At 46.5% G+C, this 24,102-nt stretch overlaps 3 non-coding genes across 3 annotated transcripts; all 3 read left to right on the plus strand.

Annotated features, from left to right (window-relative positions):
* Positions 1–1,383: 1,383 nt before the first annotated feature.
* trnar-ucu (transfer RNA arginine (anticodon UCU)) lies at positions 1,384–1,456 on the plus strand. Its single transcript has one exon. It is a non-coding gene; the product is annotated as a tRNA-Arg (tRNA).
* An 8,548-nt stretch (positions 1,457–10,004) lies between these two features.
* On the plus strand, positions 10,005–10,077 carry trnar-ccu (transfer RNA arginine (anticodon CCU)). Its single transcript has one exon. It is a non-coding gene; the product is annotated as a tRNA-Arg (tRNA).
* Positions 10,078–19,572: 9,495 nt separating this feature from the next.
* trnar-ccu (transfer RNA arginine (anticodon CCU)) lies at positions 19,573–19,645 on the plus strand. The gene has a single exon. It is a non-coding gene; the product is annotated as a tRNA-Arg (tRNA).
* The last annotated feature ends 4,457 nt before the right edge of the window (positions 19,646–24,102 follow it).

The raw sequence follows: 24,102 nt of genomic DNA on the forward strand, positions 1-24,102 counted from the left end.
CATCCCTGGAATCATTCTCGTAAATCTTTTCTGTACTCTCTCTAAGGCCTTCACATCCTTCCTAAAGTGCGGTGCTCATAATTGGACACAATACTCCAGTTGAGGTCGAACCAGTGTTTTATAAAGGTTCATCATAATTTCCACGATTTTCTACTCTATACCTCGGTGGCAGGACATATTGAGAGAGTGGTTAACAAAGCATATGGGATCTTGGGCTTCATAAATAGAGGCTTTAGGTTTTGAGTACAAAAGTAGAGAAGTTATGCTGAACCTTTATAAAGCGCTGGTTGGACCACAACTGGAGTATTGCATCCAGTTCTGGTCACCACACTTTTGGAAGGATGTGAAGGCCCTTGAGAGGGTGCAGAGGAGATTTACCAGAATGGTTCCATGGATGGGGGATCTTAGCTATAAGGACAGGTTGGAGAAGCTGGATTTGTTTTCATTAGAGCAAAGGAGGTTGAGGGGTGATTTGATAGAGGTGTACAAGATTATGATGGGTTTGGATAGGCTAGACGGGGAAAGGCTCTTCCCACTAGTTGATGGCACAAGGACTAGGGGACACAGATTGAAGGAATTGGGCAAGAGATACAGGGGGGATGTGAGACAAAACTTTTTTACACAGTGAATGGTGATGACCTGGAACTCGCTGCCGACGGAAGTGGCGGAAGTGGAGACACTCAATGTTTTCAAGGGGAGACTGGATAGGCACTTGAGGGAAATAAACTTGCAGGGCTATGGGAATAAAGCGGGGGAATGGGACTGACTGGATTGCTCTACAGAGAGCCGGCACGGACTGGATGAGCTGAATGGCCTCCCTCTGTGCCGTTATGACTCTATGATTCTACAACTCTATTCATGAAGCTCAGGATCCCGTAAGCTTTTTTAACTGCTTTCTCAACCTGCCCTGCCACCTTCAATGATTTGTGTACATACACCCCTAGTTCTGTCTGTTCATGCACCCCCTTTAGGATTGTACCCTTTAGTTTATATTTCCTCTCTTCATTCCTTCGAACAAAATGTATCAGTTTTCTGCGTTAAATTTCATTTGTCACGTGGCCGCCCATTCCACCAGCCTGTCTATGTCCTCTTGAAGTCTATCACAATCCTCCTCACTGTTCACTGCACTTCCAAGTTTTGTAATTGTGTCCTGTACAAACTTTACTCTGGCTGTGCAGTTTGGGTTTGATTGATTACCTACCGTAGTGTTCAGGCCACATGGGAAGAATGGGGTGAATTGATTTATTAGTCACCCAAAATTGTGCATTTTAAATCCTAATCAAAGATTTTCTGTGTGCTGTGAGAATAATTTGCCCTGTAAATAATGATTTGGCGGTCACAAACTGCCCCTTAAGTCTCATGATTTTCATTGCTTTCTGTGCAACCCCAGTGGCCTAATGGATAAGGCACTGGTCTTCTAAGTCAGGGATTGTGGGTTCGAGTCCCATCTGGGGTGATGTATTTTTAAGATTGGCACTATGATATAGTCGTCAAGGCCCAGAATGCCAATGCAGCCGTCCAGAATAAACTCGTAGATGGTCAGGGCAGTGTTCGCAAGTTGATAGACATTCTGAAGGGATTTGGGAGGGCAGAGTAACCGAGAGGTACGCTGGAGATATTTCTGTGGAAATGTGGAGAAGTGTTGTGTGGCAGAAAGCACTGGTGAAGTTGGAGGCCACCATAAGATCCAGAAATGGACGTCGGCCCAGGAGAGTGAATTTCTGGTCAGGACCCAAACAGCAGCAAAATAAACCAGTGGGACAGTCACAGACACAGCAGGAAACAGCAGCGGTGGGGGATGGGCTGTAAACTAGACAAAGTTACCTTCAAACTGCAGCAACTGAATAGAAGATCAGAGTCACAGCAGCTGAGTCTTACAGTGTAATTCCAGTGGAGTTTCCTAATATTGATGGCAGAGAAGGCCAGGAATTGGGAATCAAATTTGAGCAAAGTTCCAGGGCTCTCTGGTGAAAACAAAGAGTGGGCAGGGTCGGGGAATGGACAGTGGGCACGGTATCTCCCTAAACATCTCCACCTCGCTGCCTCTCTCTCCTCCTTTAAATGTTCCTTAAAACCTACCTCTTTGACCAAGGTTTAGGACTCCTGGCCTAATATCTCCTTATGTGGCTCGGTGTCAAATTCTGTTTGATAATCGCTCCTGTGAAGCACCTTGGGACATTTTACTATGTTAACGGCGCTACATAAATGCAAGTTGTTGTTGTAGGTGGCTCTGGTATGGCACGAGCAGTGACAGATATGATGGGTGAAAATAGCTCCCATCTCTGCTGAACTTTCGAAGACCCTGAAACTGTGAGGCAGATGTCACATTTCGGAGCGGTCAATTGCTCTCAGGCGGTTTACATTGTGCATTCAGCCCCAGTGGCTTAATGGATAAGGCACTGGCCTTCTAAGCCAGGGATTGTGTGTTCGAGTCCCATCTGGGGTGATGTGTTTTTAATGATTGACACAACAGCGGTTTAGGCGGGGCAAGTGGTGGAAGGTGCTGCCAGGCGGGGAGGCTGCATTAAGGAGGATTGTATTATCACCTGTAGCCAAGATTCCATCAAGGCCGTAAGGTCAATGCAATCATCCACAATAAGGAGGGAGAGAGAAGACAGGCCAGTTAGCCTGACATCAGTCATTGGGAAAATGTTGGAATCCATTATTAAGGGAGTGGTAACAATGCACTCAGAAAATCATATGATTAGGAATTTGTGAAATGGAAATTGTGTTTAACAAATTTATTGGAGCATTTTGAGGATGAAACTAGCAGGGTAGATACATGGGAACCAGTGGATGTCGAATATTTGGATTTCCAAAAGGCATTCAATAAGGTGCCATGTAAAAGACTTTTAAAAATTTGTTCCTGGGATGTGGGCGTCGCTGGCAAGGCCAGCATTTATTGCCCATCCCTAGTTGCCCTTGAGAAGGTGGTGGTGAGCCACCTTCTTGAACCACTGCAGTCTGTGTGGTGAAGGTAGTCCCACAGTGCTGTTAGGGAGGGAGTTCCAGGATTTTGACCCAGCGATGATGAAGGAACGACGATATATTTCCAAGTCAGGATGGTGTATAACTTGGAGGGGAACTTGCAGGTGATGGTGCTCCCATGCGCCTGCTGCCCTCGTCCTTCTAGGTGGTAGAGATCGCGATTTTGGGAGGTGCTGCCGAAGAAGCCTTGGCGAGTTGCTGCAGTGCATCTTGTAGATGGTACACACTGCAGCCACGGTACGCTGGTGGTGGAGGAAGTGCATATTTAAGATGGTGGCTGGGGTGCCGATCAAGCGGGCTGCTTTGTCCTGGGTGGTGTCGAGCTTCTTGAGTGTTGTTGGAGCTGTACTCATCCAGGCAAGTGCCGAGTATTCCATCGCACTCCCTGACTTGTGCCTTGTCGATGGTGGAAAGGCTTTGGGGAGTCAGGAGGCGAGACACTCGCCGCAGAATTCGGCGATGGTAAGGCAATTGAATATCAAGGGGCGGTTGTTAGACTCTCGTAAGTTGGAGATAGTCGAGAATCAGGGGGCACCAATTTAAGGTGATTGGCAAAAGGACCAAAGGTGACGTAAGAAAAAACTTTTTTACGCAGTGAATGGTTAAGATCTGGAATGCGCTGCCTGAAAGGGTGGTGGAGGCAGACTCAATCTTATCTTTCAAAAGGGAGCTGGATAAGTATCTGAAGGAAAAAAATTCCAGGGTTACAGGGAAAGGGCAGGGGAGTGGGACCAGCTGAGAGCCGGCACGGGCTCGACGGGCCGAATGGCCTTCTTTCGTGCTGTAACCATTCTATGATGCTATGATAGTCACTGCCTGTTACTGTGCGTGGCGGGAATGTTACTTGCCGCTTATCAGCCCAAGCCTGACTGTCACCCAGGTCTTGCTGTATGCGGGCATGGACTGCCTCATTATCTGAGGAGTTGCGAATGGAACTGAACACTGTGCAATCATCAGCGAACATCCCCACTTCTGACCTTATGGTGGAGGGAAGGTCATTGATGAAGCAGCTGCAGATGGTTGGGCCTGGGACACTGCCCTGAGGAACTCCTGCAGCAATGTCCTGGGGCTGAGGTGATTGACCTCCGACAACCACAACGCTATGCAAGATAAGGTGTTCTGGGGTTGGGGTAATATATTAGCATGGATTGAGGAGTGGCTAACAGATAGAAAACCGAGAATAAGGAAAACGGGTCATTTTCCAGTTGGCAGGCTGTAACTAGTGGGGTGCTTGGGCCTCAGCTATTCACAATCTATATTAATGACTTAGATGAAGGGGCCGAGGACAATGTATCCAGATTTGCTGACGATACAAAGCTAGGTGGAAAAGTAAGCTGTGAGGAGGACACAAAGAGCCTGCAAAGGGATCTAGACAGATTAAGTGAGTGGGCAATAAGGTGGCAAATAAAGAATAATGTGAGGAAAGGTGAGGTTATTCACTTTGTTAGGAAGAATAGAAAAACAGAATATTTTTTAAATGGTGAGAAACTATTAAATGTTGGTGTTCAGAGAGATTTAGGTGTCCTCGTACAGGAAACACAGAGAGTTAGCATGCAGGTACAGCAAGCAATTAGGAAGGCAAATGGCATGTTGGCCTTTATTGCAAGGGTGTTGGAGCACAAGAGTAAGGAAGTCTTACTACAATTGTACAGGGCTTTGGTGAGACCACACCTGGAGTACTGCGCACAGTTTTTGTCTCCTTATCTGAGAAAGGAGATACATGCCTTAGAGGCGGTGCAACGAAGGTTCACTAGATTGATTCCTGGGATGAGAGGGCTGTCCTATGATGAGAGATTGTGTAGAATGGGCCGATACTCTCTGGAGTTTAGAATAATGAGAGGTGATCTCATTGAAACATACAAGATTCTGAGGGGGATTGACTGAGTAGATGCTGAGAGGTTGTTTCCCCTGGCTGGAGAGTCTAGAACCAGGGGGCATAGTCTCAGGATAAGTGGTTGGTCATTTAAGCCTGAGATGAGGAGGAATTTCTTCACTCACGAGGGTTGTGAATCTTTGGAATTCTCCACCCCAAAGGGCTGTGGATGCTGAGTCGTGGAGTATATTCAAGGCTGAGATAGATAGATATTTGGACTCTAGGGGGAACAAGGGATATGGGGTCGGGCGGGAAAGTGGAGTTGAGGTCGAAGATCAGTCATGATCTTATTGAATGGCGGAGCAGGCTCGAAGGGCTGTATGGTCGACTCCTGCTCCTACTTCTTATGTTCTTATGGCGATGGACATTGAAGTCCACCTGATGGTATGAGAGTTCATGGGGTCCGGAGTCAGCGTTGAGGACTCCCAGGGCCACTCCCTCCCGTCTGTGTACCACTGGGCCGCCACCTCTGGTGGGTCTGTCCTGCTTGTGGGACGGGACATACCCAGGGATGGTGATGGAGGAGTCTGGGACCTTGGCTGATAGGTATGATCCTGTGTGGTTGCATTCTAGCCCAAGGTACAAGTTTAAAGTTACCTGGGCCCACTGACCATCCACCTCTTTGTTTACATCATTCAGCCCTGGAAATTTCCACAGAAATACCTCCAGCATACCTCTCGGGTACTCGGATAAGCAGATATTAGGACAGGTGCCCTAAACCTTGGTCAAAGAGGTAGGTTTTAAGGAACATTTAAAGGAGGAGAGAGAGGCAGCGAGGCGGAGATGTTTAGGGAGATACCGTGCCCACTGCCCATTCCCCGACACTCCCCGCTCTTTGTTTTCATCAGTGAGCCCTGGAACGTTGCTCAAATTTGACTTCCCAATTCCTGGCCTTCTCTGCCATCAATACTACACTACTCCACTGGACTCCACTGGAATACACTGTAAGACTCAGCTGCTGTGATTCTGACCTTCTATTCAGTTGCTGCAGTTTGAGGGTAACTTTGTCCAGTTTACAGCCCATCCCCCATCGCTGCTGTTACCTGCTGAGTCTGTGACTGTCCCACTGGTTTCCTTCTTCTTAGGCAGTCCCTCGAAACCGAGGATGACTTGCTTCCACATTAAAAATGAGTTCTCAGGTGACTGATGAGTCCAATGCGGGACCTACACACTCTGTCACAGGTGGGGCAGACAGTGGTTGAAGGGGCGGGTGGGTGGGGTGCTTGGGTTGACGTGCGCTCCTTGTGCTGCCTGCGCTTCACTTCCGCTTGCTCCCGGCGACGAGACTCGTGGTGTTCGGCGCCTTCCCGGATGCTTCTCCTCCACTTTGTGCGGTCTTGGGCCAGGGATTCCCAGGTGTCGGTGGGGATGTTACACTTATTCAAGGAGGCTTTACGGGTGTCCTTGAAGCGCTTCCTCTGCCCACCTGGGGCTCTCTTGTCGTGCCGGAGCTCCGAGTAGAGCATTTGTTTTGGAAGTCTCGTATCGGGCATGCGGACAATGTGGCCCGTCCATCAAGGCTGATCGAGCGTGGTCAGAGCTTCGATGCTGGGGATGTTGGCCTGAGCAAGAACACTGACGTTGGTGCGCCTATACTGCCAATGGATGTGCGGGTCCTTGCAGTTTATTACACCCCACTGGTTTATTTTGCTGCTGTCTGGGTCCTAACCAGTAATTCCCTCTCCTGGGCCGACATCCATTTCTCCACCGTTTCCGGATCTTATGGTGGACTCCAACTTCACCAGTGCTTTCTGCCCCACAACAATTCTCCACATTACCCGCTGTAATTATTTGCACGAACACCTTTGCGGTCTTCTGCGCGCATGCGCAGTATACCGGAGCTGTGCAGGCGCGCCCGATCCACATCTGCGCAGGCGCGCTGTATCCTGGAGCCTCACCTGTGCAGTACCCAATGGTTGTGGCCTGCACTGTGGGCCCGGCGTTCCTCGGCTCCGTGCGGTGAAGATCACTCAGGGGAGCCGCTGGTGGCTGGGGAAGAGGGGGGCAGGGAAGATCGAGGTTCGAAAGGGGAGAGAGAGAATCGACAGGGGGGGTGAGAGAGGGGGTGGAGTGGCGAATTGAGAGAGGTTCGAAGGGGGAAGAGAGAGAGGCGATTGGAGAAGAGAGAGAGAGAAGGGAGGAGACAGAGGGAGGAGTTCGGATGAGGAAAGAGAGGAGGGGGAGAGAGAGAGGAGGGGGAGGAGAGAGTGGAGATTGGAGGGGGAGAGAGGAGATTGGAGAGAGAGAGAAATCAGAGAGAGAGGGGGTGGAGGGGCGAAGTGAGAGAGGATCGAAGAGGGAAGAGAGAGAGGAGATTGGAGTAGAGAGAGAGAGAAGGGAGGAGAGAGATAGTAGATCGGATGGGGAAAGAGAGGGGAGAGAGAGGAGAGGGAGTGAGAGAGAGGAGACTGGAGAGAGAGGAGATCGGAGAGAGAGAGGAGAAGAGAGAGAGAGAGAAGGGAGGAGAGAGAGAGACGAGATCGGAGAGAGAGAGGAGAAGAGAGAGAGAGAAGGGAGGAGAGAGAGAGAGGAGATCGGATGGGGATAGAGTGGGGAGTCAGAGAGAGGAGACTGGTGGGGGAGAGAGAGGAGATCGGAGGGAGAAGTGGGGAGGAGATCGGAGGGGGGAGTGAGGAGATTGGAGGGGGGAGAGAGGGAGATCGGAAGGGGAGAGGATCTAACGGGGGGAGAGAAGGTCAGGAACTCGGAGGGGGGTAAAGAGCACGGAGAGCAGAGTGGGGATGTGGGAGGAACGTGATCCCGGTCTAAATCCGGAAGTCCTGACACTGTCATTCCCTGAAATGAATATTTATTTGTACTGATACACAAATTAGCATTGATCCATTTGTTCTTTGTGCCTTACCTCAAACTTTACTCTGGCTGTGCACAGTTTGGGTTTGATTGATTATCTACTGTGCTGTTCGGGCCACATGGGGAGAATGGGGTGAATCGATTCAGTCCCCACCCAACAATGTGCAGTTTAAATCCTAATCAAAGATTTTCTGTCTGCGTTGGGAATAGTTTGCCAGGTCAATGTAAATGGCACGACTGGAGAATTTTAGCTGTGAGGAAAGATTGGATCGGCTGGGGTTGTTTCCTTTGGAACAGAGGAGGCTGAGGGGAGATTTAATTGAGGTGTATAAAATGATGAGGGGCCCAGATAGAGTGGATAGGAAGGATCTATTTTCCTTAGCAGAGAGGTCAATAACCAGGGGTCATAGATTTAAAGTAATTGGTAGAGGGGATTAGAGGAGATCTGAGGGAAATTTCTTCACCCAGAGGATGGTGGGGTCTGGAACTCACTGTCTGAAAGGGTGGTAGAGGCAGAAACCCTCATCACATTAAAAAAGTTCTTGGATGTACACTTGAAGTGCCATAACCTACAGGGCTACGGAACAAGAGCTGGAAAGTGGGATTAGGCTGGATAGCTCTTTGTTGGCCGGCGTGGACACGATGGGCCGAAATGGCCTCCTTCTTTGCTGTAAATTTCTATGATTCTAAATAATGATTTAGACATCACAAAATGGCCCTTAAGTCTCACGATTTTCAGCAAGTTAATTGCAGCCCCAGTGGCCTAATGGATAAGGCACTGGCCTCTTATGCCAGGGGTTGTGAGTTTGAGTTCCATCTGGGGTGATGTGTTTTTAAAGATTGATAGGTGCAGCCAGGCAGGGGGAGGCTCCATTCATTGGCACCTGTCAGCCAAGTTTCGGTCACGGCCATAATATCAGTGCAATTGTCCAGAATAAGCTCATAGATGGTAGAGGGCCTTGTTTACAAGTTGATGGGCGTTCTAAAGTGAGTGAGGATTTGGGAGGGCAGAGTAACCCGGAGATACGATGGAGCTATTACTGTGGAAATGTGGAGAATTGCCATGGGGCAGAAAGCACTGGTGAAGTTGGAGGCCACCACAAGACCCAGAAAGGGTGCAGAAATGGACGTCGGCCCAGGAGAGTGAATTTCTGGCCAGGACCCAGACAGCAGCAAAATAAACCAGTGGGACAGTCACAGACTCAGCAGGTAACAGCAGCGATGGGGGATGGGCTGTAAACTGGACAAAGTTACCTTCAAACTGCAGCAACTGAATAGAAGATCAGAGTCACAGCAGCTAAGTCTTACAGTGTATTCCAGTGGAGTTTCCTAGTATTGATGGCAGAGAAGGCCAGGAATTGGGAATCAAATTTGAGCAAAGTTCCAGAGCTCACTGATGAAAACAAAGAGCGGGCAGGGTCGGGGAATGGGCAGTGGGCACGGTATCTCCCTAAACATCTCCGCCTCGCTACCTCTCTCTCCTCCTTTAAATGTTCCTTAAAACCTACCTCTTTGACCAAGGTTGAGGACACCTGTCCTAATATCTCCTTATGTGGCTCGGTGTCAAATTCTGTTTGATAATCGCTCCTGTGAAGCACCTTGGGACATTTTACTATGTTAACGGTGCTATAGGTACTTGAGGGAAATAAACTTGCAGGGCTATGGGGATAGAGCGGAGCAATGGGACTGACTGGATTGCTCTAAAGAGAGCTGGCATTGACTCGATGGGCCGAATGGCCTCCATCTCTGCCGTTATGACTCGATGACTCTATGACGCTATTCACGAAGCCCAGGATCCCGTAAGCTTTTTTAACTGCTTTCTCAACCTGCTCTGCCAACTTCAATGATTTGTGCACATATACCCCCAGGTCTCTCTCTTCATGAACCCCCGTTAGAATTGTACCCTTTAGTTTATATTTCCTCTCCTCATTCCTTCGAACAAAATGTATCAGTTCGCTCTTTTCTGCGTTAAATTTCATCTGCCATGTGTCCGCCCATTCCACCAGCCTGTCTATGACCTCTGGAAGTCTAACACTATCCTCCTCACTGTTCACTGCACTTCCAAGTTTTGTGTCAGCTGCAAATTTTGAAATTGTGTCCCGTACAAACTTTACTCTGGCTGTGCAGTTTGGGTTTGATTGATTACCTACCATAGTGTTCGGGCCACATGGGGAGAATGGGGTGAATCGATTCATTAGCCTCCCAACATTGTGCATTTTAAACCCTAATCAAAGATTTTCAGTCTGCGGTGAGAATAATTTGCCCTGTAAATAATGATTTGGCAGTCACAAACTGACCCTTAAGAGTCATGATTTTCATCATTTTCTATACAGCCCCAGTGGCCTAATGGATAAGGCACTGGCCTCCTAAGCCAGGGATAGTGGGTTCAAGTCCCATCTGGGGTGATGTATTTTTAAAGATTGGCACTACGGTATCGCCGTCAAGGCCCAGAACGTCAATGCAACCATCCAGAATAAACTCGCAGATGGTCAGGGCTGTGTTCAGAAGTTGATGGGCATTCTAACGGGAGTGGATTCGGGAGAGCTGGAGGTATTTCCGTGGAAATGCTGTAGAATTGCCGTGGGGCAGAAAGCATTGGTGAGGTTGGAGGCCACCATAAGATCTGGAAACGGCCGAGAAATGGACGTCGGCCCAGGAGAGGGAATTTCTGGTCAGGACCCAGACAGCAGCAAAATAAACCAGTGGGACAGTCACAGACTCAGCAGGTAACAGCAGCGATGGGGGATGGGCTGTAAACTGGACAAATTACCTTCAAACTGCAGCAACTGAATAGAAGATCAGAGTCACAGCAGCTGAGTCTTACAGTGTATTCCAGTGGAGCCCAGTGGAGCAGTGTAGTATTGATGGCAGAGAAGGCCAGGAATTGGGAATCAAATTTGAGCCAAGTTCCAGGGTTCACTGATGAAAACAAAGAGCGGGCAGGGTCGGGGAATGGACAGTGGGCACGGTATCTCCCTAAACATCTCCGCCTCGCTACCTCCCTCTCCTCCTTTAAATGTTCCTTAAAACCTACCTCTTTGACCAAGGTTCAGGGCTCATGTCCTAATATCTCCTTATGTGGCTCGGTGTCAAATTTCGTTTGATAATCGCTCCTGTGAAGTGCCTTGGGTCATTTTACTAGGTTAAAGGCGCTATATAAATGCAAGTTGTTGTAGATGGCTCTGGTATGGCGCGAGCAGTGACAGATATGATGGGTGAAAATAGCTCCCATCTGTGCTTAGCATTCGAAGACTCTGAATCTGAGGCAGATGTCACATTTCTGAGCGGTCCATTGTCCTCAGGCGGGTTTCAATGCGTATTCAGCCCCAGTGGCCTAATGGATAAAGCACTGGCCTCCTAAGCCAGGGATTGTGGGTTTGTAGTCCCATCTGGGGTGCTGTGTTTTTAATGATTGACACAACGGTGGTTTAGGCGGGGCAAGTGGTGGAAGGTGCTGCCAGGCGGGGAGGCTGCATTAAGGAGGATTGTATTATCACCTGTAGCCAAGATTCCATCAAGGCCGTAAGGTCAATGCAATCATCCACAATAAGGAGGGAGAGAGAAGACAGGCCAGTTAGCCTGACATCAGTCATCGGGCAAATGTTGGAATCCATTATTAAGGGAGTGCTAACAATGCACTTAGAAAATCATATGATTAGGTCTTTGTCAAAGGGAAACTGTGTTTAACAAATTTATTGCAGTATTTTGAGGATGTAACTAGCAGGGTAGATAAATGGGAACCAGTGGATGTCGTATATTTGGATTTCCAAAAGGCATTCAATAAGGTGCCACGTAAAAGGTTTTATTTTTATTTGTTCCTGGGATGTGGGCGTCGTTGGCAAGGCCAGCATTTATTGCCCATCCCTAATTGCCCTTGAGAAGATGGTGGTGAGCCGCTGCCCTGAGGAACTCCTGCAGCGATGTCCTGGGGCTGAGGTGATTGACCTCCAACAACCACAACGCTACGCAAGATAAGGTATCCTGGTGTTGGGGTAATATATTAGCATGGATAGAGGAGTGGCTAACAGACAGAAAACAGCGGGTAGGGATAAACGTGTCATTTTCCGGTTGGCAGGCTGTAACTAGTGGGGTGCTTGGGCCTCAGCTATTTACAATCTATATTAACGACTTAGATGAAGGGGCCGAGGACAATGTATCCAGATTTGCTGACGATACAAAGCTAGGTGGAAAAGTAAGCTGTGAGGAGGACACAAAGAGCCTGCAAAGGGATCTAGACAGGTTAAGTGAGTGGGCAATAAGGAGGGAGATAGAGAATAATGTGAGGAAAGGTGAGGTTATTCACTTTGTTCGGAAGAATAGAAAAACAGAATATTTTTTAAATGGTGAGAAACTATTAAATGTTGGTGTTCAGAGAGATTTAGGTGTCCTCGTACAGGAAACACAGAGAGTTAGCATGCAGGTACAGCAAGCAATTAGGAAGGCAAATGGCATGTTGGCCTTTATTGCAAGGGTGTTGGAACACAAGAGTAAGGAAGTCTTACTACAATTGTACAGGGCTTTGGTGAGACCACACCTGGAGTACTGCGCACAGTTTTGGTCTCCTTATCAGAGAAAGGACATACATGCCTTATGATGCAGTGCAATGAAGATTCACTAGATTGATTCCTGAGATGAGAGGACAGTCCTATAATGAGAGATTGTGTAGAATGGGCCTATACTCCCTGTACTGTTTATCTAAAAGGGGAGGAATTTTTGTGTATGTACCTTTAAGGGAATAACTGGTCTTAGACTGCAGTACCGGCAGTGACCACCCCTGTATAAAAGGCCCTAGCAGGCTTCTGTAGTTTCAGTTTCAAGCTGCCTCTTGTTCAGTAAAGTACCTGTTAAACTGTTCTCCTGAAGTCCGTGTATTATTGAGGCGCGGACTTTACAATTCTCGTAAATCTTTTCTGCAGCCTCTCTAAGGCCTTCACATCCTTCCTAAAGTGCGTTGACCAGAATTGGACACAATACTCCAGTTGGGGTCGAACCAGTGTTTTATACAGGTTCATCATAATTTCCACGATTTTCTACTCTATACCTCGGTGGCAGGACATATTGAGAGAGTGGTTAACAAAGCATATGGGATCTTGGGCTTCATAAATAGAGGCTTTAGGTTTTGAGTACAAAAGTAGAGAAGTTATGCTGAACCTTTATAAAGCGCTGGTTGGACCACAACTGGAGTATTGCGTCCAGTTCTGGTCACCACACTTTAGGAAGGATGTGAAGGCCCTTGAGAGGGTGCAGAGGAGATTTACCAGAATGGTTCCGTGGATGGGGGATCTTAGCTACAAGGACAGGTTGGAGAAGCTGGATTTGTTTTCGTTAGAGCAAAGGAGGTTGAGGGGTGATTTGATAAAGGTGCACAAGATTATGACGGGTTTGGATAGGCTAGACGGGGAAAGGCTCTTCCCACTAGTTGATGGCACAAGGACTAGGGGCACAGATTTAAGGAATTGGGCAAGAGATACAGGGGGGATGTGAGGAAAAACTTTTTTACACAGTGAATGGTGATGACCTGGAACTCACTGCCGACGGAAGTGGCGGAAGTGGAGACACTCAATGTTTTCAAGGGGAGGCTGGATAGGTACTTGAGGGAAATAAACTTGCAGGGCTATGGGAATAAAGCCAGGAATGGGACTGACTGGATTGCTCTAAAGACAGCCGGCACGGACTGGATGGGCTGAATGGCCTCCCTCTGTGCCGTTATGACTCGATGACTCTACAACTCTATTCATGAAGCCCAGGATCCCATAAGCTTTTTTAACTGCTTTCTCAACCTGCCCTGCCACCTTCAATGATTTGTGCACATACACCCCTCGTTCTGTCTGTTCGTGCACCCACTTTAGGATTGTACCCTTTAGTTTATATTTCCTCTCTTCATTCCTTCTACCAAAATGTATCAGTTTTCTGCATTAAATTTCATTTGTCACGTGGCCGCCCATTCCACCAGCCTGTCTATGTCCTCTTGAAGTCTATCACTATCCTCCTCACTGTTCACTGCACTTCCAAGTTTTGTGTCATTTGCAAAGTTTGAAATTGTGTCCTGTACAAACTTTACTAAGCTGTGTCTTTATGCATTTCTCCACTTCACCTGAAGAAGGAGCAGCGCTCCGAAAGCTTGTGATTTCAAATAAAGCTGTTGGACTATAACCTGGTGTTGTGTGACTTCTTACATTTGTCCACCCCAGTCCAACTCCGGCACCTCCACACCAAACTTTACTCTGGCTGTGCAGTTTGGGTTTGATTGGTTACCTACCGTAGTATTCGGGCCACATGGGAAGAATGGGGTGAATCGATTCATTAGCCACCCAACAATGTGCATTTAAAATCCTAATCAAAGATTTTCTGTCTGCGGTGAGAATAATTTGCCCTGTAAATAATAATTTGGCGGTCACAAACTGACCCTTAAGTCTCATGATTTTCATTGCTTTATGTACAACCCCAGTGGCCTAATGGATAAGGCACTGGCCTTCTAAGTCAGGGATTGTGGGTTCGAGTCCCATCTGAGGGTGATGTATTTTTAAGATTGGCACTATTGTAGTGTCCGTGTGTTGATAGAGACACTGAAGATAGGAGTTGGTTCATAGGTGTTTACTAAGCAAAGTCTGGGGGGGGGTTCTGACGGATATACAGGCTTATATAGCCCGAGTGGCCATTACCGGCATTACAGCACACCTGGGGCTCTTAAAGGCACATACACTACAATTCCTCCCCTTTTAGTTAACCAGTACATCATATTTTAAGTAATTATTAATTACATGTTATAAGAAAAATAATCTACACATTGCTGCAGTTAATCAAATATAAGTCAATCTCTCAGGAGGCTTCGTGACTCGGTCCGGATAACGCCTCGGTGGTGTAGTAGTTTCTGGTGGTGTAGTAGGTTCTTTTGGCAAGGCTGATTCGGCTTGAATGCCAGTGTCGGGTTCATCGGGTTCCAGTATCACCGGATCGGAGGTAGATATGGGTATCTCTACTTCATCGTTAGACGTATAGAGTTGTGGTGTAGGTTGTCCCTTTTCAGATGAGTCTATGATTTGGTCAGCATGGCGCCTTATTATGCTTTCTCCGATGTCCACGGTATACATCAGTGGTCCTAGTCGTGTGCAGATAGTTCCAGGCTGCCATTTCTCGGTACGGTAGTCCCGGGCTAAAACTTGTTGACCGATCTGGAAGGTTCTAGTTGGCCTTTCATTCATGCCTTGAAACTGCCGGTTCTCCACGTCCCTTCTGATGTTGGGCTTGACCAAATCCAGCCGGCATCTTAGGTTTCTATCGAAGAACATCATGGCGGGAGTTTGGTTGGTAACCATATGTGTTGCATTCCTGTATGCGAATAAGAAGTTATCCACCTTGTGTTGAAGTTTTATGTCTTCATTACCCATGGCATTTATGGCCTTCTTGAAGGTCTGGACAAACCTTTCAGCCAATCCATTGGTGGCGGGATGGTATGGGGCGGACGTGTAGTGCTTAACCCCATTGTTTTTTAAGAACTTCCTGAATTCTTCGGACACAAATTGCGGTCCATTATCAGAACAGATCTGTTCCGGCAGCCCATTCCTGGCAAATATGGTCCTTAATACTGTGATGGTTTTTTCCGTGGTGGTGGAGGACATCTTTATTACCTCCGGCCACTTGGAGTGTGCATCAACCGCGATTAAGAACATTGAGTCCATAAATGGACCAGCAAGGTCGATGTGTGCCCTTTGCCAGGGAGATGAGGGCCACGCCCATGGATGTAGAGGGGCTTGTGGCGGAGCATTTTGGACCTTCTGGCATCCTAGGCAGCTCTTGGTCATTTCTTCGATGTCTCCATCGATACCTGGCCACCATACAAACGCCCTGGCTAGGTTCTTCATTTTCACTCCACCCAGATGCCCCTCGTGAAGCTCCTTTAGCACTTTATCCTGGAGTTTGGGTGGAATCACCACTCTGGATCCACACATCAAGGTTCCTCGGCACACTGACAGCTGTTCTCTTCTTTGCGAGAATGCTGGCAACAGTGGTTCGCCATGTGCCGGCCATCCCTTCACTGTTAAATCGTAGACCCGTGAGAGAGTCGGGTCATTTCTCGTCTCCCTTTCAATGGCAGAATTTGTTACTGGTAGACATTCCACAATGGTAGAGTGGAACATCTCCACTGGGTCTACTGTAGGTGCCTCTTCTACCGTTGGCAACGATAGGCGCGATAAACCGTCAGCATTCCCATGCTGTTTTGATCCTTTGTATTCTATGTTGTATTGGTGTGCCCCTAGAAAAAGGGACCACCTCTGTAGCCTTTGCGCTGTCATAATGGGAACACCCTTTTTAGGGTTGAATATGGAGATGAGGGGTTGATGATCAGTCAACAAGGTAAATTTTTGTCCGTGTAAGTAATGGTTGAATTTCTTCACTCCCCATATCAGGCTGAGTGCCTCCCTGTCGATTTGGGCATAGTTACACTCAGCTGAGTTTAATGAGCATGACGCAAAAGCTATCGGCCGTTCTGAGCCATCAGGGAATTTATGCGATAATACTGCTCCTATGCCGTAAGGGGATTCATCGCACGCCAGTCTGATTGGCAGTGATGGGTTGTAATAAGCCAAAACTTCTTCGGATGTGATTAAGTCTTTGCATTTATGGAAGGCACGTTTACAGTCTTCGTTCCATTTCCAAATCACTCCTGTTTGTAGCAGTTCATTAAGAGGGTGTAGAAGAGTTGATAAGTTCGGTAAAAATTTATGATAGTAATTTATTAATCCCAGGAACGACCTTAATTGTGAAACATTTTCAGGTGCTGGGGCTTTTATGACCGCTTCAATTTTTTCAGGTGACTTATGCAACCCTTCCTTATTAATTATGTGGCCACAATATGATATTTGATTTTGGAAAAATTCGCACTTGGGGCGATTTGCTCGTAGGCCCCGTTCTCTCAGCCTAGTGAGCACCTGCTCCAAATTGGCAAGGTGCTCGTTGTCGTTTTCTCCTGTTACAAGGATGTCGTCTAGGTAGCATTGAGTACCCGGAATCCCTTGGAGGACTTGCTCCATAGCTCTTTGCCAGATAGCTGGAGCGGATGCTACACCGAAAACCAGTCGATTGTACTGGTATAGACCTTTGTGTGTATTTATCGTGAGATATTTTTAGAGGCCTCTTCAACCTCCGTCTGTAGATATGCCTGTGCCAAGTCAATTTTGGTGAAACGTTTCCCTCCGGATAGTGAGGCGAAAATATCTTCTATCCTCGGAAGAGGATACTGTACTGTGTGAAGGACCGGGTTTACAGTCACCTTGAAGTCTCCACAGATGCGAATTTTTCTCTGTTCTTCAGATTTATCATTATTCAATGCTTTCTTCATGACTGGAACGATGGGTGTTGCCCACTCGCTCCAATCTATTTTGGATAATACGCCTGCCTTTTCCAAATTCCCCAGCTCTGCCTCGACTGCTGGACGAATTGCGTATGGCACCGGTCTTGCCTTAAAAAACTTGGGAATTGCTGCATCTTCCACTTTTATTGAGGCGGTGATGCCTTTCAAGGTTCCTAGTTTCTCTTGAAACACTTCTTTGGCGTTGGCCAAGATGTCTTTTAATCGTTCAGGTATGATGTCATCATCGTTTTTTTCCTTACTGGTCACCGTCAGTGCCTGAATGGAGTGCCAGTCTAAACGTATCTTTCTGATCCATTCACGTCCCAACAACGGTGGACCACCATCTTGTAGAATGTATAAATACAACTTTTGTATTTCTTTGCCATTGTATACAACAGGCACCCTTATTTTTCCTTTGGGGTATACTTTCTGCCCCGTATATGTTTTTAAGATAATGGATGTGTCTTTTAAAGTTATATGCGGAAATAGCCTCTCGTAATCCTGTCGATTTATTATGGTTAGAGCTGATCCTGTATCTAGTTCCATTTTAACTGGGGACCCTGCTATCGTGAGGGTAACCCAAATGGTTTGGTAATCATCTTTGGCAAGTACATTATGTAATTTGAGACAGCTTAGTCTCTTGTTTTCGGAGTCGCTATCGCTTTTCTGGTCTTCGGAGCTACTGTCCGTCATCATTTGTACCTTTCTGTACTTTTCTTTATTGATTTTTTTTTTTCAGTCTGTGGATTTATTTTGTCCAGATCGGCATACCTGTGCAATGTGTCCAATCTTTCCGCATTGCCTGCATGCTTTGTCCTTGAACCAGCAGTCCCTCTGGTTATGGGTGGATCTGCTGCAGCGATAACATCTTTCGAAACCCTGTGTCATTTCATGGGTGCCGAAGTCCTGTGTCTTTTGTTGTATCTCTGCAGCTCCTCTTGCTGCTGCTTCGTATGATACAGCCATACTGAAAGCCTTGTCCAGTGTTAAATCTTTTTCACAAAGCAGCCTTTTTTGTGTTCCTTCACTTAAGAGACCGCAGACAAATTTGCCTCGAAGATAATCTGCTAGTCCTGCCTCGAATTGGCAGTACTTTGATAGCTTTCTTAATTCGGTGAGGTAATCAGCGTTACTTTCATTCTTGTGCTGATTTCTCTTGAAGAATTTGAATCGTTCCGTTATCAGCAGCGGTGTTGGGTTTAAGTGCTCCTGCAGGGTATCAACAATTTCTTTAAAATTCTTGTCCTTTGGTTTGGCTGGAGTGATTAAATTTCGTAACAGCCCGCATGCCTTTGCGCCCATTAGGTTCAGCAGTACTGAAGCTTTTTTTTTCATCTTCTATTCCATTTGCAGTGCAATATACCTCTACACTTTCCACATATGTGGTCCAATCCTCTATTTCGCTATCAAAAGCATCAATATTGCCAGACTTAGGCATCTTAGAAAAGATATGGCGCTTCCCACGCTTTTCTTTCTGTTCTGCAGAAAAGATATGGCACTTCCCGCGCTTTCCCGCCGCTGCTGCCGATGACAACGCTGTTTCCCGCGGTTTCCGTTCTTTTTTAAAATTTATTCACAGTTGGAGACTCGTTCCTGCCGGACTTTCTCTCCAGGTCTGAACGCCGACCTGCTTGCAGCGCTGGCCGTCTCCCGAGTGCTCCCTCCCAGTCTGTTATTGCTTGCCTCCGATTTCGCTGCCTGTCTTATCTGTAGAGCCAGCCGCTGGAGCCCCAGCCTGACGCCCAGGAAGGATTAGCGCAGTACCTGCCACCACTTTCTTGAGTCTTCTGGACGCCCGAGGAATCGATGTTCTTGAGGTGCTGCCGAATTGTAGGTAAGTCCGTTTCCACTTCGTCGCCACTGTAGTGTCCGTGTGTTGATAGAGACACTGAAGACAGGAGTTGGTTCATAGGTGTTTACTAAGCAAAGTCTGGGGGGGGGTTCTAACGGATATACACAATATACAGGCTTATATAGCCCGAGTGGCATTACAGCACACCTGGGGCTCTTAAAGGCACATACACTACAACTATGATATAGCCGTCAAGGCCCAGAATGTCAATGCAGCCATCCAGAATAAACTGGTAGATGGTCAGGGCAGTGTTCGCAAGTTGATAGACATTCTGAAGGGATTTGGGAGGGCGGAGTAACCGAGAGGTACGCTGGAGGTATTTCTGTGGAAATGTGGAGAAATGCTGTGTGGCAGAAAGCACTGGTGAAGTTGGAGGCCACCATAAGATCCAGAAATGGACGTCGGCCCAGGAGAGTGAATTTCTGACCAGGAACCCAGACAGCAGCAAAATAAACCAGTGGGACAGTCACAGACTCAGCAGGTAACAGCAGCGATGGGGGATGGGCTGCAAACTAGACAAAGTTACCTTCAAACTGCAGCAACTGAATAGAAGATCAGAGTCACAGCAGCTGATGTGCATTTTAAATCCTAATCAAAGATTTTCTGTCTGCGGTGAGAATAATTTGCCCTGTAAATAATGATTGGGCGGTCACAAACTGACCCTTAAGTCTCATGATTTTCATTGCTTTGTATACAGTCCCAGTGGCCTAATGGATAAGGCACTGGCCTCCTAAGCCAGGGATTGTGGGTTCGAGTCCCATCTGGGGTGATGTATTTTTAAGATTGGCACTATGGTATTGCTGTCACGGCCCAGAATGTCAATGCAACCATCCAGAATAAACTTGCAGATGGTCAGGGCAGTGTTTGCAAGTTGATAGACATTCTGAAGGGATTTGGGAGGGCAGAGTAACCGAGAGGTATGCTGGAGGTGTTAATGTGGAGAAGTGTTGTGTGGCAGAAAGCACTCTGAAGTTGGAGTCCACCATAAGATCCAGAAATGGACATCAGCTCAGGAGAGTGAACTTCTGACCAGGAACCCAGACAGCAGCAAAATAAACCAGTGGGACAGTCACAGACTCAGCAGGTGACAGCAGCGATGGGGGATGGGCTGCAAACTAGACAAAGTTACCATCAAACTGCAGCAACTGAATAGAAGATCTGAGTAGTCCAGTGGAGCAGTGTTGTATTGATGGCAGAGAAGGCCAGGAATTGGGAATCAAATTTGAGCAAAGTTCCAGGGCTCACTGATGAAAGCAAAGACCAGGCCGGGTCGGGGAATGGACACTGGGCACGGTATCTCCCTAAACATCTCCGCCTCGCTACCTCTCACTGCTTCTTTAAATGTTCCTCCAAACCGACCTCTTTGACCAAGGTTTAGGGCACCTGACCTAATCTCTCCTTATGTGGCTCGGTGTCAAATTTTTTTGATAATGGCTCCTGTGAAGCACCTTGGGATATTTTACTAGGTTAAAGGTGCTATATGTTATATTCATTAATAACTAGTCATTTTTATTAAGAACAGCTAGCTTTTGCTAGACACTTTATTGAGCACATGTGGACTAGGCACAGTATCTGTAGAGGCCTCCATCTTGACTGCTGCCTTGTGGGTAGCCTAGTGCATCGTGGGTAGCCCACACTTATATACATACAGCACCACCTAGTGTACCATTCCAGAATGACAGGTTACTGATCATTACATCCCCCTTTCTTTGAGGTTAAACAAAATCAGTATCAATCAATATCAATCAATAACAACATAAACATCTTCAACAGTCAATGCATTTTCAATGTAGTTTTCTTTGTACTCAAAGATTAAGTCTATCAGGATTTTTTACTTTACGCGTGGATCTTCTCAGCACAGGTAAGTCTGATGTGTTTTCATGAGAGCCTGTATGTGTATTTGTGTTTGATTGTTCTGGTGGTGAGTGACAAGATTCAGTTGTGGCATTGTCATCGATTTGCTCTTCGATAGTCTCTTGTGTTTTTAGGAGGGAACGGCGGTTCCTCCTGAGAATCTGTCCTTCCTCAGTTCTAACAGTGTATGACCTTGGTCCTACTTCCTCAAGAACTGTAGCTTTCCTGTTCCATGCATCTGGATCCTCAATCCTGACAACATCATCCCTTGTCAATGGTTTCAGAGTTTTGAATGACTTTTCATAGTGTGATTTCTGTTTCAGCTTTAACAGTTGAAGTCTCTGTCTCAGTTCCTTACTCTGCTTTTCTTTTGCACAGCAGGGTAGCGTGGTACGCAACTTGCGACCCATTAGGAGTTCAGCAGGTGAAGAACCAGAGTCTAAAGATGAGGCTCGGTAGCTCAGCAGGGCGAGATAAGGATCAGACTTGCTTTCTGTCGCTTTCTTCAGTAGCTGCTTGAGAACTTGAACACCTTTCTCTGCCTTACCATTCGACTGAGCATACAAAGGACTGGATGTGATGTGTTGAAAGTCATAATGTGCTGCAAACTGTTGCCACTCCTTACAGTTGAAGCACGGACCATTGTCGCTAACGGCAATCCTGGGAATTCCATTTCTGGCGAAGATGGATTTTACATGCATTATGACACTGCTTGCTGTGGTGCTTGAGAGCAGCGCCATCTCAGGATAGTTAGAATAGTAGTCAATCACTATTAGATAGTCTTTACCATTTAAATGAAAAAGGTCCATACCAACCTTTTGCCATGGTGCTGTTGGTATGTCAGCTACTATCATTGGTTCCTTTGCTTGTTTGTTTTTGTGTTTCTGACATGTCTCACATTTGCCTATCATGTTCTCAATGTCCTTATTTATGCCAGGCCAATAAACAGTGTCTCTTGCTCTCCTTATGCATTTTTCAATTCCGAGGTGTCCCTCATGAATCCTTTTGAGCATGTCTTGATGTAGAGCCTGTGGAATGACTATTCTGTTCTGTTTTAGTAATAGTCCACTTGCGACACTCAATTCTGACCTTATGTGAAAATATTTGGGACAGGAACCTTTTGGCCAACCATGATGAATGTTCTCAGTTACTGTTTGTAATACTGTATCTTTTACTGTTTCTTCTGCTATTTGCTTTGATTTTGTGTCTGACACGGGCAGCGCAGCAGTGACCATACTCACATGAACATCCACGTCTTCTTCAGTACAGCTCACATGACTCATTGTGGGTGCTCGGGATAGTGCATCTGCTAACACTATGTATTTGCCTGGTGTGTAGATCAGTTCAAAGTCATATCTTTGCAGCTTCATCATGAGTCGTTGAATCCTTGGAGACATCTCATTCAGGTTCTTTTTTATGATGGCAACCAGTGGGCTGTGGTCTGTCTCAACTGTGAAGGTGGGAAGTCCATATATGTAGCCATGAAACTTTTCTAGTCCAACTACCAAGCCTAGACATTCCTTTTCAATCTGGGCGTATCGACACTCAGTATCAGTCATAGACCTGGAGGCATAGGCAACAGGCTTCCAATCTTCACCCTCTGCTAGTAGCAAGACCGCACCTAGGCCATCTTTTGATGCATCCGTTGACACTTTGATTCTTTTTGTTGGGTCAAAGAAGGTGAGTACAGGTGTGGTTGTCAGCACTGTTTTGAGGTTTATCCACTCTTGTTCATGTCTTTCTGTCCATGCGAACTCATTTGTTTTACGTAGCAGGTCTCGCAGACAGGCTGTCTTGGCTGACAAGTTAGGAATGAACTTTCCAATGAAGCTTATCATCCCCATGATGCGTAGCACTCCTTTTTCGTCAGTGGGTCGGGGCATTTTGAGTATGGCGTTTACTTTTTCCATATCTGGCTCTATTCCTTTACCAGATAGATTATCTCCTAGGAAAGTGACTTCCTGGACGCCAAACTGACACTTGGCTTTGTTGAGCTTCAGTCCATTCCGGCGTATGCTCTGTAGCACTTTATTCAGTCTCTCATTGTGTTCTTTCAGTGTGGAGCCCCAGATGATGATATCATCAACATCGACCTGAACTCCTTCCAGACCTTCAATTATGTGTTCCATCGCTCTATGAAAGATTTCAGATGCAGATATTACCCCGAAAGTCATTCTGAGGAAACAATACCTGCCAAATGGTGTGTTGAAGGTACAGTATTTGGTGCTCTCTTCATCCAGTTTTAGTTGCCAAAATCCTTGTGATGCATCGAGCTTTGTAAAGTATCTGGCACCTGACATTTCACTGGTGATTTCTTCTCGCTTGGGAATCTGGTAGTGTTCACGTTTTATGTTTGCATTTAAGTCCTTTGGATCCATGCATATTCTTAGATCATTGTTCTTTTTCTTTACACATACCATGGAGTTAACCCAGTCTGTTGGCTCTTCGACTTTCCTGATGACTCCTAGTGTGGTCATTCTGTCCAGTTCATTCTTGAGCCGGTCACGCAGGGGTGCTGGAACTCTTCATGGAGCATGTACCACTGGCTGAGCATCCTCCTTTAGCTGGATCTTGTAAGTGAATGGTAGAACTCCAAATCCTTTGAACACATCCTGGAAATTATTTACTACAGAATCCACTAAGTCATCTGGTCTGCTTATGGCACAGTTTATACGGTATACTCTCTTGACCAGTTCTAAGTCCTCACAAGCTTTGTCACCCAGTAGTGAATCAAGTCCGTCAGCCACAACAGAAAACATGAGATGATGCACTTTGTCTTTGACTGTCACTTTAAGTCTGCATACACCTAAGCTATCTATTTCTGTCCATTATACTCCTTCAGTAGTACTGACTTTTTCTGTATTTTGTGCTTTTCTTTCATGTTTTTAATGTCACTCATACTGATTAAATTTGCTCTTTGCCTCAGTGTCCAGTTTCAATGTAACTAATGCTCCATTTATCTGCAGTGGGATCATCCATTTGTCCTCTTTTACTGCCTTAATTTTATGTTCAGCATTGTCCATGTCTGAGGGCTGCACATTTTCTGTAACATTTTTGACATTGTCACATGACACCACTCATACAAAAAATGTCTCACTTAAATCAGTGTCCTCAATCACATTAACTCGTTGCCCTTTCTTTGTTTTTAGTTTTGAAAAGCATTGTTTGGCAAAGTGATTCTTTCCATTACACTTTGTGCACATTTTTCCAAATGTTGCGCATTTTCTTAACTGGTGTTTGTAACCACAGCCTTTACATTTAAAAATTTCATCCTCCGATTGCTTTTCATTTCTGTTCTGCCCACGTTTCTTCCCCTTGTAGGACACAGCACCGACAGCAGCATTATCACTCATTACAATCGCATCATTATTG

The sequence above is a fragment of the Somniosus microcephalus genome, chromosome 28, assembly GCF_052327205.1.
Source record: "Somniosus microcephalus isolate GS21.2 chromosome 28, FLI_Smic_1.0, whole genome shotgun sequence".
Classification (NCBI taxonomy): Eukaryota; Metazoa; Chordata; class Chondrichthyes; order Squaliformes; family Somniosidae; genus Somniosus; species Somniosus microcephalus.